General features: G+C 41.1%; 1 protein-coding gene across 5 annotated transcripts in view; it reads left to right on the top strand.

Moving 5' to 3' along the window:
- POGLUT3 (protein O-glucosyltransferase 3) overlaps positions 1 to 10,435 on the top strand; it is a 41,573-nt gene extending 31,138 nt beyond the window's left edge. For 3 of the 5 annotated variants that reach the window (XM_084619351.1, XM_084619352.1, XM_084619348.1), the window contains 3 exons: positions 1,596 to 1,704; positions 7,912 to 8,063; positions 9,477 to 10,435. The gene's annotated coding sequence lies outside the window, so the exon portion shown is untranslated. The remainder of the gene's footprint in view (positions 1 to 1,595; positions 1,705 to 7,911; positions 8,064 to 9,476) is intronic. The other 2 variants (XM_084619349.1, XM_084619350.1) reach the window with 2 other exon arrangements.
- Positions 10,436 to 14,000: the final 3,565 nt, after the last annotated feature.

Genomic DNA, 14,000 nt, shown 5'->3' with positions numbered 1-14,000 from the left:
AAAAAAATCTGCTGGCAGTGAAGTATCTCACCTCTTAGTATTTTTTGTAAAAGCTTTTGATACAGTTCAAATGTCAAAGTGTGAAATTGCAAAGTAGCAATATAGTGTAATATAGTAAGTTAAAACTTATCACAAACTTTGTTATATGGTAAAAATTAGCAAAAAGTGGAACTGCTGCCAGCTCCTGTTCAAATAAATAAAGGAGAAGGTGGAATAATTCACTTGGATAGGTGGGATCACTGTAACAAACAAATAAACAAATGTAGAAGATCATTAAGTTTGGAACATAAACAGGCAAAAGAAAAATTATTATATATGTAGTATTGGTGACATTCACTCACTGAGTTGTGAGGATATTTTAATGTAGGCTTTTAAAAGATTGCAAAAACTGGGAGCAGTGTACTCTGTTTGTGCAATGCACAGAGAGCATAAATAGAAATCAGATAAAACCCATGCTGAGCTATTTTTGACTAACTGGAGTAAAACTGGAGTGGAAGTTGGCAGTCTTCATGTAGCCCACTTTATTAAGTGAGAATTCATGACGAATGCCATCAACTTGGTGACCAAACATCTCTCAGCGATTTCCCAGTCATCAGAGCAGCAACTCAACAAATCCTAAAGTTCCTGCTCTACACCAGCAATACGAAAGAAGAAGAGTTAAACTGAATTTACACAAACAGGCTCTGATCCCACAAGTGCTTAAGCACATGCTTAGCTTTATTTACATGTGAAAATCCTATAGGACTTAATCTAGTAAAGTGCTGAGAATGCTTATTGTGATCCAGCAAAAGCAAGCAAGCATGTGCTTAATTTTAAGTAGGCATTGGGACTACTCGTGTACTTCAAATTTAAGAATGTGCTTAACTTGTAGAGCAGGGATAGAGCGCTCAGTGTAACCCACTGGTCAGTGTGCATGATGTATCCCTCTTAACATATGTGTGATCCACTGAAAATATGTCAGGTACAGCCCCCAGCTAAAACACCTACCTCTGTGACTCAAGTTGTGGAGTCTTGTATTTTTAGCTCCAGAGGTGCTAGATTCAATCCCCAGTGGCAGCCACAATGGCTACTATCAAATCAGCATCTTGGAGGATCAAGACCATAGTTCCTCTGAATGGAAATCAAAGCTGCTATTGTTCTTATGAAAAGAAAGTCAAATATTGTTGCTTTGAGTGAGGTTTGATCTATACTTAAAAGATTGCCATCATAGGTATGTTGGTTAGGAATATATTAAAAAAAAATCACACTCCTAACTAACATTTATATTCCAGCAAAAGCTCTAGTGCAGATACAGTTATACTGGCAAAAAAGTCCTTTTGCTGGTATAGCTTATTTTGTTTGGGGTATAAACCAACATACCCTTTTTACTGTAGACAAGGCATGAGATATGCTTCACCAGCATGGCAAAATTACATCAATATCCCCATTCTATTTTACACTAAAAAGCAACTGCTACACACTGCTCACTACTAGTGATCTGCTACATAAGGCCATTTCACATATGTGAAGCTTAAGTGATCAATTCCAACACTTATTTACATGCATCAACTACTTTAATTCTTATTTCCTTCTACAAACTTTTCCTCTTTGTTCAGTCAAGCCTCCCCTGAGTCTTTGACGCACAACAGGAGGAGTCCAATCTCACCACCCAGGGGCTGCCTGAAAGTAGGTGAAACTCCAAGATACCTGGCACATATGTAATGGGTAATTATTTTTTGGTTCTGTATAAAAACAGATACTTAATTCAGATAAAGATCAGGTAGATATGACTTCACTGTGCTTTATAAATATTGTGGAATGCTCAAATACAGATAACAGAGACTGAAGATGTAGACTAATCCTGAGCATTTATCTTGGAATGATGTCCAAATTACCTCAGATTGTTTGCAAGAACAGAAGTGCCTTTGTGGCAAAATGCTATTTCAGAGTATGAAAATCCTCCCAGGGATCAAGAAGAGCATATTTATGCTAACAGACATACTATTACTAACACTGTACATGATACTGAAGAGCTCACTAGAATTCATTGAGACTGTAGCAACTACTACTGCTTAAATGCTCTTTTGCAAGGCAATTCATTTCAGTAGTCATATTTTCATTCCAGTCATAGAAACAGTTACTGGCAAAATGAACACCTATCAAGGTCAGCTGTATAGCCCAGTGGATCTGTAATGGGGCAGGTACCTTTCAACTATAGGTTGCCAGTTTGAATTGAGTCCAAGTCTGTAGGGACTGGAAGTTCTTACTACAGAATGACAGTTCATTGACCTAAGAGAAATGAGTTGGTGGAAAGCAGCTGATTACCATAGGCAACATCACCAAAGAGGTAGAAGGAGCAATTGAGCACGGTGACTGAACTACATTATCCCTGCGGAGTCAATCTCTTCATTTCAGGATTGTGAGATTTTATGGGGTAGTTAGCTTTGCTGCTGCCCCTACTATATGCACAATACATACCTATGGAAAATTTTAGTCACCACAATAATCACATTAACAAAATTTTAAAAAATATATATGTTCATGCATTTGATACTGTTCTGGATAAGTGAGATCCCTCCATTTTCAAGTGACTTTCTATTGATACTCTACTGTACCTGTTCTAACTTCTTTGTATTCTGTTTTGTTGAAATACTTATTTTTTTAAATATAATTTAATTTTTAAGTCTGGTTTATGTTACATGATAGATATGTACATTATATATGCAACATGGACAACACTTCTGTAGTTCATAATCCATAGCAGAGTAGGAGACAAGGTATTAAACATGTATTGTCAAAGTAATACAAAAGGGCATCTCACTGGGGTAGGTTTTATTTTACATTATAGTTCAGTTTATAATTACTTACAGTGTCTCTGGTCTCAGTTTAGCAAGGAATTTAAACACATGCTTAATTCAGGCATTTAAGTAATCCCAGTGAAGTCAATGGAACTGGGCACATGCTTAAAGTTAGATATGTGCTTAAGCTCCTTGCTGAATTAGCATCCAAAGCAGAAAAGAGTTTTCCTGCTACATTTGTTTTGAGATACAATTGGTAAAATTTATGGGGTTGTTGCTATATTTTGTAGCTCATGAAACATATCAGACATTTGTTAAATATCTGAGGAAAAATAAGACTTCATATAATACTGTAACAAAAACAAATAGAAAAATAATGTCTGACGTTATAACAGGCCACTACATATTTCTAGATATTACTCAGAAAATACATTAGACTTTTGGAATGACTTCTTTAGTCTTTTTATAATCACATAGTGAAGAGCCCAAGGACTGAGCACTCACATATCCCATTTACTCCAATGGGAGTTGTGGTTGCTCAGCACCTCTAGGACCAGGCCCTTTGTATGTGCAAATCTATGCCCAGTGAACAGATCTGACTCTCTATATCAAAAATTTTCTTCTGATAGGTACAGAAGATCATTCCCAAACCTCTCAAGCAGGTCAGATACATTACTAAATGTGTTTGCTGTATTTTTCATTAATGTAAGTTACACCCTGCTTTGATGACATGTTCCAATGTGTAATAGTTGTCAAACTGGTTCTGTAAAGTAGGTCACCATGTATAGTTGTCCTAAGTGTCTGATGGAATATCTGTTAAAGGAAGCTTACAAGAAGTAGAAATTTGGACAGATGACTAGGGAGGAGTATAAAGATATTGCTAGAGCATGTAGGGGTGTAATCAGGAAGGCCAAGGCACAATTGGAGTTGCAGTTAGCAAGGGACGTGAAGGGTAACAAGAAGGGTTTCTACAGGTATGTTAGCAACAAGAAGAAGGTCACGGAAAGTGTGGGACCCTTACTGAATGGGGGAGGCAACATTGTGACAGATGATGTGGAAAAAGCTGATGTACTCAATGCTTTTTTTTGCCTTAGTCTTCACAGACAAGGTCAGCTCCCAGATGCTGCACTGGGCAACACAGTAGGGGGAGGAGGTGAGCAGCCCTCAGTGGTGAAAGAACAGGTTAGGGACTATTTAGAAAAGCTGGGCATGCACAAGTCCATGGGTCCAGATCTAATGCATCCAAGGATGCTGACGGAGTTGGCTGATGTGATTGCAGCGCCATTATTAAACATTATCTTTGAAAACTTGTGGCAACCAGGGGAGGTCCCAGATGATTGGAAAAAGGCAAATATAATGCCCATATTTAAAAAGGGGAAGAAAGAGAACCCGGGGAACTAAAGACCAGTCAGCCTCACTTCAGTCCCTGGCAAAATCATGGAGCAGGTCCTCAAGGAATCCATTTTGAAGCACTCGGAGGAGAGGAAGGTGATCAGGAACAGTCAGCATGGATTCACCAAGGGCAAGATATGCCTGACCAACCTGATTGCCTTCTATGATGAGATAACTGGCTCTGTGAATATGGGGAAAGCGGTGGATGTGATATATCTTGACTTTAGCAAAGCTTTTGATATGGTCTCCCACAGTATTCTTGCCAGCAAGTTAAAGAAGTATGGATTGGATGAATGGACTATAAGGTGTATAGAAAGCTGGCTAGATTGTCGGGCTCAACGGATAGTGATCAACGGCTCGATGTCTAGTTGGCAGCCAGTATCAAGCGGAGTGCCCCAGGCATCGGTCCTGGGGCCGGTTTTGTTCAACATCTTTATTAATGATCTGGATGATGGGATGAATTGCACCCTCAGCAAGTTCATAGATGACACTATGATGGGAGGAGAGGTAGATATGCTGGAGGGTAGGGATAGGATCCAGAGTGACCTAGACAAATTGGAGGATCGGGCCAAAAGAAATCTGATGAGGTTCAACAAGGACAAATGCAGAGTCCTGCACTTAGGAAGGAAGAATCCCATGTACCTCTACAGGCTGGGAACCGACTGGCTAAGCAGCAGTTCTGCAGAAAAGGACCTGGGGATTACAGTGTACGAGAAGCTGGATTTGAGTCAACAGTGTGCCCTTGTTGCCCAGAAGGCTAACGACATATTGGGCTGTATTACCAGGAGCATTGCCAGCAGATCGAGAGAAGTGATTATTCCCCTCTATTTGGCGCTGGTGAGGCCACATCTGGAGTACTGTGTCCAGTTTTGGGCCCCCCGCTACAGAAAGGATGTGGACAAATTGGAAAGAGTCCAATGGAGGGCAATGAAAATGATTAGGGGGCTGGGGCACATGACTTACGAGGAGAGGCTGAGGGAACTGGTCTTATTTAGTCTGCAGAAGAGAAGAGTGAGGGGGGATTTGATAGCAGCCTTCAGCTACCTGAAGGGGGTTCCAAAGAGGATGGAGTTAGGCTGTTCTTAGTGGTGGCAAATGACAGAACAAGAAGCAATGGTCTCAAGTTGCAGTGCGCGAGGTCTAGGTTGGATATTAGGAAACACTATTTCACTAGGAGGGTGATGAAGCACTGGAATGGGTTACCTAGGGAGGTGGTGGAATCTTCATCCTTAGAGGTTTCCATGGCCCGGCTTGATAAAGCCCTGGCTGGGATGATTTAGTTGGTGTTGGTTCTGCTTTGAGCAGGGGATTGGACTAGATGTCCTCCTGAGGTCTCTTCCAACCCTAATATTCTATGATTACATGCCCTGTAACTGGAATCAATTTTGACACAAACCCACAGGATACCTGGTCCTACTAGAGTCAGTGGCAAAACTCCCTTTGACTTCTATGGGAGCAGGATTTGAACCAATGTGTTCATGTTTGAGATAAAACAAAAAACAGCTCCAGAAGGGCTAGGTGGTCTAATGAATGAGTTCAGCTGGTGAAAAACTAAGTTCAAATACAACCATTGGTTAATGACAAGTGAAAAGTCAGTTTGAAGGCTCTTACTGGGCCAGAACCTAATAAGTACTGAGCATCTCCTGGTGCACTAAGCAACCTCAACACCCACTGGCTTTACGAGAGCTGAAGCTGCACAGCATTTTGCAAGATTATTTCTCTAATTCCCCACTCTATTACCTGTCATGAGAGGCCCAGGATCAGAATGGCAAAGATGTTACACAAAAGCAGCAATATGCAAAATTGGCATAGCTGTATGGAGACACTTGAATTGCTCCTGTCAGTTGTTAGCCCCTTACATTCACAAAATTAATTCATAAATACTTTTAAATGATATATGCCTAATAATAAACCTGCTGAGCCAAATTAACTTGGCCAGTCTAGGTTCTGATTTTCAGAGATGCTGAGCAACACCAGCTTCCAGTGAAGTGAATGAAAGCTTCGGGTGCTCTGCACCATTGAAAAACTGTCAGTGCAGATTTAAGCTGTCAGTCTAAAAAGTGCAAGGAAATCTGCTTTTCAAAGAATTCCCAACTCTATAGATGAAGAGAAAAGATAATTAAACCAGTTAAATATGTACACAAAACTTGAGAAATAATTAGACAAAATCAGATATCATTTTAATATATTTTTAAAGCCTATAATTTTTCTACTTTAGGACTTCATGACAAAGTGCATTGTGCTACTTGGTCCCCAGTAAGAAAAGGATAACTTGACCTCTCCCCCTTCCTCTTCCCATACACAAATGCATGCTATTAGTAATAAATGTATTCTGATAGTGTCCAAAGGCCTCAGAGTGGCTGCTTGACAGAGGAGGCTTATGGAGGAAAATTGATTTAAGAAAGGTGGTCTTAGATTTGGACTGAACCACAGGCCAGAGAGATTTAGTTTCCTTTCTCCAGTAACCACTAACACTGGAACAGTCCTTACTGACTGGCTGGCCAGATTTTCAGTTGGGACAAAGAGCCAAGTTACCAACCAGATTCTGGCCATAAGTGGTCAGTAGGGCATTCCCCTGGCATAAGGCAACCCACTGCTGGTATTAAGATAGTGGAGCTGGCCTCAGCACCAGCAGTCTGAGGATCAGAAAGCCAAAACCAGCTCCCTCACTTCACTTCAGTCAACAGAGCTCAGACACAAGAGAGAATCTATAGCTTCAATGGAGATAATCATTTGTTCACTGGGGGACTAGGTAGCACTTTGCACCAAAGCATGTACTTATATTATCTTTATATCTATATATTTGTATAATAAGTTACATGTTTTTGTATTATCTTTACATTTCAACTGAATATAAAATTGACCAAAACCTATTTCCTCTAATAAGTGTTACTTTGGCACAGATGGAGATGAGGGCTCATTTCAGAAAGCTGTTTTTACTTGGGAGTTCGTGTACTTTGGCCTGCAATCAAACAGAATTCTTGGCATTGATACTTTACATTCTTAACATATTACTTGCATTCAGCTCTTTGATCATTGTTTCAAAGTTCTTTGGTCTTTCAAACCAAACAGTAGTGTCATCCCAAAATATTGAGTACTTTTAGTTTTTTGTACTTTTGTGCCCTCTTTTTCTTATTCAAAGATTTTGAATGTCTTTCTGACAAGATTCAGTGAGACAGTATCTCTTTGCCTAACCTCCCCACTTATAGAGTCATAGATACTAAGGTCAGAAGGGACCATTCTGATCATCTAGTCTGACCTCCTGCACAACGCAGGCCACAGAATTTCACCCACCCACTCCTGCGAAAAACCTCTCACCTATGTCTGAGCTATTAAAGTCCTCAAATCATGGTTTAAAGACTTCAAGGAGCAGAGAATCCTCCAGCAAGTGACCCGTGCCCCATGCTACAGAGGAAGGCAAAAAACCTCCAGGGCCTCTTCCAATCTGCCCTGGAGGAAAATTCCAAATATGGCGATCAGCTAAACCCTGAGCATATGGGCAAGATTCACCAGCCAGATACTGCAGAAAATTCTTTCCTGGGTAACTCAGATCCCACCCCATCTAATATCCCATCACAGGCCATTGTTCATTTCCCTCTCATTAGCGTATTGTCACTATATTATATGCTTCAGGATTTCTTTTTAAAGTGTTTTATTTGTTTGGATCTTCTTAACAAACAAACCATTCAGGATGATACATGGCATGATATGAGGAAAGATTAATGTTGCTAATATTCTGCAGAAAAGGACGCGAGGATTACAGTGGACAAGAAGCTGGATATGAGTCAACAGTGTGCCCTTGTTGCCCAGAAGGCTAATGGCATATTGGGCTGAATTAGAAGGAACATTGCCAGCAGATCAAGAGAAGTGATTATTCCCCTCTATTCGGCACTGGTGAGACCACATCTGGAGTACTGTGTCCAGTTTTGGGCCCCCCACTACAGAAAGGATGTGGACACATTGGAGAGAGTCCAGCGGAGGGCAATGAAAATGATTAGGGGGCTAGGGCACATGACTTATGAGGAGAGGCTGAGGGAACTGGGCTTATTTAGTCTTCAGAAGAGAAGAGTGGGGGGGATTTGATAGCAGCCTTCAACTACCTGAAGGGGGGTTCCAAAGAAGATGGAGTTAGGCTGTTTTCAGTGGTGGCAGATGACAGAACAAGAAGCAATGGTCTCAAGTGGGGGAGGTCTAGGTTGGCTATTAGGAAAAACAATTTCACTAGGAGGTTGGTGAAGCACTGGAATGGGTTACCTAGGGAGGTGGTGGAATCTCCATCCTTAGAGGTTTTTAAGGCCCAGCTTGACAAAGCCCTGACTGGGATAATTTACCTTGGGTTGGTCCTGCTTTGAGCAGGGGGTTGGACTAGATGACCTCCTGAGGTCTCCCAACCCTAATCTTCTATGATTCTATAAACAATAAATAAAGTCTCTTCATCCTGCTCCCATTAAAGTCCGCATTTAACCTTCATTGACTTCAATGGGAGCAGGACTGGAACTTAAGTGGGTATAGAATGATCATCTACCAGAATTTTAAGGTATCACCAACAAAAGGAAAAGAATTGTTGAGGGTGACCATATAGAGTAAAACAAAGAGTTACAATAATGATGAAACAGCATAGGAAAAATTAAGATGAGTGTTTAGAAAAAATGTCCTAAGAGGGAGATTTACTTGCAAAATAGTCTCTTTAAGCAAGCAGTTTAAGAAATTAAGACCTCACTTGCCCATCACTATAATATGTATTATATGAAAAACATAGATACATATATATTTCAAGACAGATTGGACAAAAGATTCGAGGTGTAACCCTGGCCCCACTGAAGTCAATGACTATGACAAAACTCACATTGATTTCAGTGAGGCCAGGATTTTCCCTTAGAGCTATACTGGAGGGGATGAGAGGGTGCCATCCTTTCTGGCAGCAAGGAAAGGACAAGCTGACCCAATAATTTTTCCCATCTTTAGTTTCTATGATTCAGTCATAATTAACACCCAATAGCACCTCCACAAGTAAAACCAGGTTATACAATAATACAGTAAAGGAAGATATACACTAAGCTGACATTAACATAAATAGGAGTAGGATCAGGCTCAAAAAGATGTAATTTTTGTAATAAAATACTGGTGGAAATTAATTTCCACTTCAGTCCATCTTCCAGTAGTGTAAGGAAAAAGGGAGGGAGTAAATATAAATATAGTTTTTCTACTTGACATCCTTCCACGGTGCACAATACTGCATCTATTTCCACTTAATCTGTCTTTTATAATCTACAAAAGCTATACACATGCAATTGTTGTATTTTTCAGGTTTCTTCAGAATGGATTCACTGCCTACGTATGAGAAATTACTTCTTTTGAAGAGATGTCTGTGGATCCCTTTTGCTTTCCGCTTCCCAAGAACCCTTCATTGGCTGGACTTGCCCATCCAGCTGAAGAGGACTCATTTAGTTCCTGTAGGAACTCAACAAACCACCTCTGAGTTAGCTGGAGGGTATTACTACAGAGCAGAGCCCAGTGTGCTAGAAAAGCCAGCAAATATTGTACCTGTAGCCTTTGAAAGTCACCCACTCAAAACAGTTACTAAGCCCTTTTGTGTCCTAAGCATGTTCTGCTTGCTTGTAGTAGTGTCAGCTCTGAACGTGAGTCATGACCTCTCACATGCTCCCAGACCAGCGGGACACGTATTGAGCTAAGACCTAAACTTAACAACACACTTTGTGATTTGTCAGATTTTTAACTGTTAGCAATATTGCCAACACTTGGTTAACAGAAGTTCAGAGGTCTTTCATCTTAAAGTTGTAACATGAAACCTTTACTCTTATCAAGATTGTACATCCTATACTGGAACATTTTGTTGCCATGGGTTCCAGTGAAACTACATAGGCAGACTGGAACATGTCATCCCTGTCAGCCACACCTCCAAATTCAAGATGTGTCCTCATATTTGATCTCTGCCTGATTAAAGTAATCCTCTGCTAGGGTAGAATGTCAGCTATTTTTCCACTGAAACAGGTGCATGAAATGTTATAGCTCAGAGATCCATATCACCTACACAAGTTAGGCCAACTATGAGCTCTTGTAATTGCTTGTTTTCTTAGTCCACATTTGTGATCCAGGACAGGAGGCATACCCTATCTGTAAATGGAAATAGTAAAGGCACAACCGGCCATGTTCTGAGTCGTAATTCTAAAACATGATGGTGCTGCACTACCAAATTGTCGAAAACCTGAGGGAAGACCTAATTTGAATAAAATGAAAACCTCAGACTCGTTCTGGTACTTGCTGCAGTATGTCTTCTGAACTCTTTTGGCTATCTGTACTAGATTGTAAGAACTTTGAAGCAGGGATCCCCTGATGCCAATCCATGAAGGCAGTGGAGTTTCAAAATAAGGTGAACACAAGGGCGGCTTAACCAGTGGGCACTGTGGTCAGGGAAGCGCTGTGGTCAAGAACCAAGGAGTGGGGTGGGCCTGGGATGAAAGGGAGCTCGGGGAATGAGTGGGGGAGGCAGTGGGGCCCAGAGGTGATGGGGGGGATTCCTCTGCCACTTTGGCCTTAGCCCCTCTACTTTTACAAAGGTTCCGGTGCCCTTGGGCTCCCCACAGTGACTTGTCTGCCTGGGCAGGTGCTGCGGCTCTTACCACAGCCTGGCTCCAGCTTCTGGCCTAGCCAAGGGGTGGGGCCTTGGGGGAGAGGAGGAGCAGAGGGCGGGGCCCTATAGTGATAGAGTTGTGGGGGGCTCAAAAGTTCTTTTTACCAAGAGCCCCCATTAACCTTAATGCACCTCTGGGCATTATACATCCAGAATGTACACTTGTTCTGAGGTCCTGAAGCAGGTGAGAGGCAAACCAGTTGAAAGTCCCTGGGTGAAGATAAAAAGGGAAAAAAACTGGGGCAATGTCATGGTAGGGGTTTACTATGGACCTCCAAATCAAGAGGAGGAGGCGAATGAGGCATTTCTAGAACAAATAACAGAAATATCCAAAACACAAAGCATGGGAGTATTGGGGGACTTCCACTACCCAGACATCTATTGGAAAAGTAATACAGCAAAACACAAAATTTCCAGAAGGTTCTTAGAATGTGTTGGGGACTTCTTGTTTCAGAAGGTGGGTGAAGTAAACAGGGGGACAACCATTTTAGACTTGATTCTGAATAGCAGTGAGGAAGTGATTGTGAATTTGAAGGAGCAAGGCAACTTGGATGAAAGTGATCATAAAATAATAGGCTTCATGGTTCTAAGGAAAGGAAGGAGTGAGAGAAGCAGAATAAGGCCAATGGATTTCAAAAAAGTAGTCTTTAACAAACTCAGAGAACTGGTAGGTAGGTAGGGTCCCACCAGAAGAGAATCCAAGGAACAAAAGAATTCAGGAGAGCTGGCAGTTTTTCAAAGAAAATATTAACAGCACAGGAGCAAACTATCCCAATGAGAAGAAAAGGAAGGAAGACTAGTAAAAGGCCAATACAGCTGCATCAGGAGCTCTTTAATGACCTGAAAATCAAAAAGAAATCCTATAAAAAGTGGAAACATGGACAACATGCTGAGGATGAGTACAAAAATATAGCACAAGATGTAGGGAGAAAATCAGAAAGGCTAAGGCTCCTAGCAAGGGACATAAAAGACAAGAAGAAGAGGTTCTATAAGTACATTAGGAGCAAGAGTAGACAAAGAAAAATGTAGGTCCACTACTTAGCTGGGAAGAAAAGATAATAATGGATGACATCAAGAAAGCTGAGATGTTTAATGCCTATTTTGCTTCAGTCTTCACAAGGTAAATTCTGACCAGATACTCAACACAATATTAACAACAATGGGGAAGGTTAAAGAATATTTAGCTAAATTAGATGTATTCAAGTCAGCAGCACCTGAGGAAATTCACCCTAAGGGTACATAAGAAACTAACTGAAGCAATCTTGGAATCATTAGCATGATTATCTTCAAGAACTAATGGAAGACAGAGAAGACTCCAGAGAACTGGAGAAGGGCAAACATAGTATCTGTCTTCAAAAAGAGGAACAAAAGGACCCAGGGAATTATAGACAAGTCAGCCTAAGTTTTATGCCTGGAAAACTACTGGAACATGTTCTTAAACAATCGATTTGCAAGCACCTAGGGGATAACAGAGTGATAAATAATAACCTACACAGACTGGTTAAGAACAAATCATGCCAAACCAATGTAATTTCTTTCTTTAACAGGGTTAATGGCCTAGTGGATGTGGGGAAGCAGTACATCCAGTATAACTTAATTTTAGTAAAGATTTTGATGCAGTCCCACATGACTTTCTCATAAGCAAACTAGGGAAATGTGTGTGACATTGCATTTCATATTCCTTATGAAAATATGCTTATGATATGAATGACACAACTGAGATATACTTTATGCAAAATGGCGCATGTGAGATATCATTGGAAAGGTTATGATTTACTGAATGTGATTATCCAATTTGTATGCCTATATCATTTCTGTATCTGAAATTAGGAATATTGACTATGTATCTGTATTTCAACTATGCTACTTTGGGTGATGCCCACTGCTAACACTTCAGGTACAACAATGGAAAAGCCAGACAGGGCGGATGGCCCATTAGTGAGGACAATGGACTGTGAAAAGCCTGGCCTTCCAGTGGATGCTCCATACTGCCACTTACTCATGGAAGCTGTCGTCCGGTGGTCTTGTCAGCTGATACTAAAACATTACCTGGGACTTCTAGTAACTTTCCACTATGAGGGAAGGGGGGTAGGGTCAAGTTTGGGAAACAAAGGATTCCCGCCTTATGTAAATCCTATTTCAGGGTGGGGAGGAAGGCAAACAGGACTCCTCCTCTCCATGGCTGTCTGCCCAAGAAGAAAGACTGCAAAAGGGAAGGCAAGGGAGGACTCCAGACTGAGAGAGGGGTCCAGTCTGAAAAGGAATATAACTGGAACTCTGAACCACAGAAACTTTGCAAACTGCCTGCAACAATATCTAGGGTGAGAAGTACTATCTGTAACCAATTTCTTTAGTGAAACTAGCTTAGTTTGCGTGTTTAATTTCATTTGCTTAGTAATCTGCTTGGTTCTGTTTGTTACCCCCTTTACCACTTAAAATCTGCCTTTTATAGTTAAAAATTTGTTTTGTTTATTATTAAACCCAGTTTCTGTCATTTCTAACTGTGGGGGTAAGAAGTGTGCACACCTCTCTCCACATTGAGGGAGGAGGTGAATTTCATAATATATCTTTGGGTTTGCACTCCAAGGGAGGTGGACATCTGAGTGCTGGAGCAAGTCCCTTAAACTGAGTCTTCTCAGAGCTGATCTACAGCTGGGTGTGGCCCTGCCTGTGTGTGTGTTAGAGGAGGTTTTAAGAGCCTGGCTCAGCAAGAGAGGTTAAAGAGGGCCCATACTGGCAGAACAGATAGATTCAGTGGTATCTCAGCACATCAGGTGGCTTCCCAAGGAGTCCAACCCATCACAATGTAGTCTAGATGAAATTACTATAATATGGGTGTGATCCTAAGAGCACCCCAGTGCCAGAGGGAAAGGGGCTCCCTGGTATCAGCTGATGAGTTTCAGCTGACCTAACCAATTCAGCATACCCCAACTCCCTATGAATATATCTGGATCTAAAAGGTGTCATGTAGTATGTAATTGTAAAACTAATAACTCCTTGATCATTAATATTCTTTTGTGATGTATGTATGCAGTGTGTATTAAGTTATGGATACATGCTGAAATTACAACTAAAATGTATTTAAACCAGGCATACCATGAGGAGAACAGGTCTGCCCTCGACAAAGGAATGTGTTTGTGTCTCTGCCCAGCCTGGTCGTCAAGCAGAGACAATGAAGG

This window comes from Lepidochelys olivacea (genome assembly GCF_965140295.1).
Source record: "Lepidochelys olivacea isolate rLepOli2 genome assembly, chromosome: 1".
Classification (NCBI taxonomy): Eukaryota; Metazoa; Chordata; order Testudines; family Cheloniidae; genus Lepidochelys; species Lepidochelys olivacea.
Note: the sequence above shows the minus strand (reverse complement) of the source record. Positions and strands in the feature narration are given on the sequence as shown.